Source organism: Egretta garzetta, unplaced genomic scaffold, assembly GCF_000687185.1.
Source record: "Egretta garzetta isolate BGI_Z169 unplaced genomic scaffold, ASM68718v1 scaffold71, whole genome shotgun sequence".
NCBI classification, from domain to species: domain Eukaryota; kingdom Metazoa; phylum Chordata; class Aves; order Pelecaniformes; family Ardeidae; genus Egretta; species Egretta garzetta.
This window is the reverse complement of record NW_009258618.1, coordinates 739,220-744,193: the sequence shown is the minus strand read 5'-3', so window position 1 is coordinate 744,193 and position 4,974 is coordinate 739,220. Positions and strand designations below refer to the sequence as shown.

The 4,974-nt window shown below is 48.9% G+C and overlaps 1 protein-coding gene across 7 annotated transcripts in view; it reads right to left on the bottom strand.

The window, feature by feature from the left end:
* Positions 1 to 1,111: 1,111 nt before the first annotated feature.
* The window catches only part of TNRC6A (trinucleotide repeat containing adaptor 6A), a 57,418-nt gene continuing 53,555 nt past the window's right edge, over positions 1,112 to 4,974 (bottom strand). For 6 of the 7 annotated variants that reach the window (XM_035903567.1, XM_035903564.1, XM_035903565.1 and 3 more), the window contains one exon: positions 3,471 to 4,974. This exon is cut by the window's right edge and continues 1,293 nt beyond it. The gene's annotated coding sequence lies outside the window, so the exon portion shown is untranslated. Of the gene's footprint in view, positions 2,306 to 3,470 lie in introns of those variants that run through there. The other variant, XR_004843217.1, reaches the window with a different exon arrangement.

The window sequence follows — 4,974 nt, the reverse complement described above, 5'->3', positions numbered from 1 at the left end:
CCGGGGTTGCGGGCCCAGGGAGAGGGTGTTTTGCCAAGCCGGCGTAGCAAGGTCTCATCTTTAATGTGCTCAGTGGGCAGTGGCGAAGCAGAGAAGTGAGGGGTTCTGGGGGCACAGCAGCCTGCCCTGGCACCTCTGCTCTGCCCAGCCATGGGCTTATCACCGGCACCACCTTTGGGGTCCAAGGAGAAATAAGTGGTTTCTTTTTTTTTTCCCTCCCTCTGTAAGGAGTTTTGTGGGATGGGGACTGGTTTAACAGCAGAAGGGTTCCCATCTGCAGGAAACAGTGCGGCTGTGTGTGTGTGTATATGTGTGTGTGTATGAGAAAGTCTTACAATCAGCTTCCAGGGGTGTAAATGGAAAAAAGGCCCTGGAAGTTTCCAGTTGCAGGATGAAAGGGCACTCCAGGCAGAGCTGCCCCCACCCATGGGGCTGGGTGAGCCCAGAGCATGGCCACAGCTCCGGGAATGGCTCCCCTTGCTGCTGGGCTCCAGCTCAGAGCTGCTGCAGTGACTGGGGCTGCAGCCAGGGATCCCCCACCAGAGCAAACACCTGGGTGCAGGGTCCTGCTGCTGGGGGCCCAGGCTGTGCCATCAGCAGCACCTGGGCTTTCACCCCCTCCTCCCTCTCTGGTAATTTCTGATGAATGTTTCTTCCCAGTTTCCATTATGACTGGGATACAAGTTCCAGCAGCATGAACGATCCCATGGTGGACTCGGGCAAAGCCAGTGACATCTCAGTGTCGAGTTGGCCCCTGGAGCCCATCCCATGGGCACCCTTTCCCCTCCTCCATCAGCTTTCCAGGCAGCGACCGGTGAGCAGAGCGTGCCAGGGCAGCGCCCTGTGGTTGCAGGTGCACGTATGGGAGCACTGGAAGAGCCCGTGCTGCCTCCCCGGAGCCAGCGCCTGGGTGCCCGGGCTGTGCTCCCGCCATCCCGGGGAGGGCAACGTGGGCTGCAGGGGGAACTTGCAGAGGCACGGAGAGCGTTGCTCCCTCCGCAGCACAAAGCCAGGCGGCCGCACTCCTACTGCGAGGGGACGGAGCTGGTCAACCTGGAGAGGAGCTGGACAGCTTGAAGCCCCCCGGACCAAAGCACAGGCAACGAGGTTCAGCTTTTAAAACCAACCACATTTTATTTCCACGTAACAAGCTCAGTGAAGGAATTTCAAACACTTTGACGATACAATCAACGCGGGTGTGATGTCAGTTCCACTGGCGGCAGAGTCCCGAAAGAGTTATCTGCCAACGCTGTCACCACTGTTTCGGACCAGACTTGGGAAGCCAGCTTTGGCTCGGGACAGCGTATTTCATCGTAAGTAGTTACAGAGAAGTGTCTAGTAACGCACAATGCTGGCATCCAACAGAGTTAATGACTTACATCCGGCAACTTGAAAATAAAGTCTAACAGATTTTGGAAGTCACATCATACTATGTACATACATGGTCTGCCCTACAGCCATTTCAGAACAAGCTAAGCCACTGTGAAAAGTGAAATACAAATTAAGCGCTGCTGCATTGTTCATCATGATTAATGTCAATGAGGTATAAATTTAAACACCAGTACATTTTAAGCATTAAAGTTTATTTTCCAAAATGCTCTCCTTATTCGCAAGTGTCCTCTTGAGCATCTAGCTGGGCACAAATGGTGGGGGCATTTGCAAATGGGGCAGCTGAAGTATACCGAGGGTGAGGGCAACGGGATCCCAAAGGTGCTTGAATAGAAAAGGGAAAGCAAGCTGCAAGTTTTCTACACTTATATCCTCATCTCAGAGTGGGCACGTTGAGGGAGATCTTTGCTAGAATAAAATGCGGATCTGTTCATAAAAAAATCAGTTTGCTAACAGAAAAATTAAACTATGGGAATACAGAGCTACCGTATCGTCGGGTATTCTCATCGTATAGAAAACAGCCTACAAATAAAGTCACAAAAAATAGACAGTTATATGCTGAGCAGCCAAAAACATCATGATTTATTAATATCTGGAGAAACTTCATAATTCAAACACAACCAAACTGTACATTTTACAATCACATTCTATTTGTAAACAGTTAAAAGCCACTGACTTCTTTTGCATCTTCGGACACAAACAGTTAGAATCAAGGCAATGAAATGATGGCGATTTCTGCACTGTTAAAATTTTTACCCTTGCCTAGTCTTTAAATCCATCGACTAAACAAGCATTTCTAGAATAATACCTTTTGTGGCAAAAAGATGTAACTCGTTACTTTTGCAAGAAAGTATTTGCGAGAACTTTTTAAACATTTAAAACTTTTATACAACAAACAATTCTGTAAGCCCAAGACCTTGGCCGGGGTTGCGGGCCCAGGGAGAGGGTGTTTTGCCAAGCCGGCGTAGCAAGGTCTCATCTTTAATGTGCTCAGTGGGCAGTGGCGAAGCAGAGAAGTGAGGGGTTCTGGGGGCACAGCAGCCTGCCCTGGCACCTCTGCTCTGCCCAGCCATGGGCTTATCACCGGCACCACCTTTGGGGTCCAAGGAGAAATAAGTGGTTTCTTTTTTTTTTCCCTCCCTCTGTAAGGAGTTTTGTGGGATGGGGACTGGTTTAACAGCAGAAGGGTTCCCATCTGCAGGAAACAGTGCGGCTGTGTGTGTGTGTATATGTGTGTGTGTATGAGAAAGTCTTACAATCAGCTTCCCGGGGTGGAAATGGAAAAAAGGCCCTGGAAGTTTCCAGTTGCAGGATGAAAGGGCACTCCAGGCAGAGCTGCCCCCACCCATGGGGCTGGGTGAGCCCAGAGCATGGCCACAGCTCCGGGAATGGCTCCCCTTGCTGCTGGGCTCCAGCTCAGAGCTGCTGCAGTGACTGGGGCTGCAGCCAGGGAGCACATCACCCACCAGAGCAAACACCTGGGTGCAGGGTCCTGCTGCTGGGGGCCCAGGCTGTGCCATCAGCAGCACCTGGGCTTTCACCCCCTCCTCCCTCTCTGGTAATTTCTGATGAATGTTTCTTCCCAGTTTCCATTATGACTGGGATACAAGTTCCAGCAGCATGAACGATCCCATGGTGGACTCGGGCAAAGCCAGTGACATCTCAGTGTCGAGTTGGCCCCTGGAGCCCATCCCATGGGCACCCTTTCCCCTCCTCCATCAGCTTTCCAGGCAGCGACCGGTGAGCAGAGCGTGCCAGGGCAGCGCCCTGTGGTTGCAGGTGCACGTATGGGAGCACTGGAAGAGCCCGTGCTGCCTCCCCGGAGCCAGCGCCTGGGTGCCCGGGCTGTGCTCCCGCCATCCTGGGGAGGGCGACGTGGGCTGCAGGGGGAACTTGCGGAGGGAGGGCTGGGAGCCACCCGCTCCTCCCGGGCCAGGGGGCAGCAGCACGGACAGCGTTGCTCTCTCCGCAGCACAAAGCCAGGCGGCCGCACTCCTACTGCGAGGGGACGGAGCTGGTCAACCTGGAGAGGAGCTGGACAGCCTGAAGCCCCCCGGACCAAAGCACAGGCAACGAGGTTCAGCTTTTAAAACCAACCACATTTTATTTCCACGTAACAAGCTCAGTGAAGGAATTTCAAACACTTTGACGATACAATCAACGCGGGTGTGATGTCAGTTCCACTGGCGGCAGAGTCCCGAAAGAGTTATCTGCCAACGCTGTCACCACTGTTTCGGACCAGACTTGGGAAGCCAGCTTTGGCTCGGGACAGCGTATTTCATCGTAAGTAGTTACAGAGAAGTGTCTAGTAACGCACAATGCTGGCATCCAACAGAGTTAATGACTTACATCCGGCAACTTGAAAATAAAGTCTAACAGATTTTGGAAGTCACATCATACTATGTACATACATGGTCTGCCCTACAGCCATTTCAGAACAAGCTAAGCCACTGTGAAAAGTGAAATACAAATTAAGCGCTGCTGCATTGTTCATCATGATTAATGTCAATGAGGTATAAATTTAAACACCAGTACATTTTAAGCATTAAAGTTTATTTTCCAAAATGCTCTCCTTATTCGCAAGTGTCCTCTTGAGCATCTAGCTGGGCACAAATGGTGGGGGCATTTGCAAATGGGGCAGCTGAAGTATACCGAGGGTGAGGGCAACGGGATCCCAAAGGTGCTTGAATAGAAAAGGGAAAGCAAGCTGCAAGTTTTCTACACTTATATCCTCATCTCAGAGTGGGCACGTTGAGGGAGATCTTTGCTAGAATAAAATGCGGATCTGTTCATAAAAAAATCAGTTTGCTAACAGAAAAATTAAACTATGGGAATACAGAGCTACCGTATCGTCGGGTATTCTCATCGTATAGAAAACAGCCTACAAATAAAGTCACAAAAAATAGACAGTTATATGCTGAGCAGCCAAAAACATCATGATTTATTAATATCTGGAGAAACTTCATAATTCAAACACAACCAAACTGTACATTTTACAATCACATTCTATTTGTAAACAGTTAAAAGCCACTGACTTCTTTTGCATCTTCGGACACAAACAGTTAGAATCAAGGCAATGAAATGATGGCGATTTCTGCACTGTTAAAATTTTTACCCTTGCCTAGTCTTTAAATCCATCGACTAAACAAGCATTTCTAGAATAATACCTTTTGTGGCAAAAAGATGTAACTCGTTACTTTTGCAAGAAAGTATTTGCGAGAACTTTTTAAACATTTAAAACTTTTATACAACAAACAATTCTGTAAGCCCAAGACCTTGGTTACAGTATGCATAGTTACTCGGTTCGGCTTTAAGGTACGACAGTTAAACGTTAACACAGTCACGAGAGCAGGAACAGAGCCACCCGATGGGATTACAAAAGAATCGTCTCACTACAGATTATCAGCAAACCACCACCACGCACTAATAAAAAGACGGCGTCAGAAAGCAGTATGTCAAACTCCAGCTCGAAGCGGTTTTTTTTTGGCAGAGAAAAGTCTTACAGAGCAATAAGTATTATCAGTGCTAAAAGTTGAGTTTTTTTTTTTTTTTTTCCTATAAGAAACTACAAGGAGTTTTTACTGG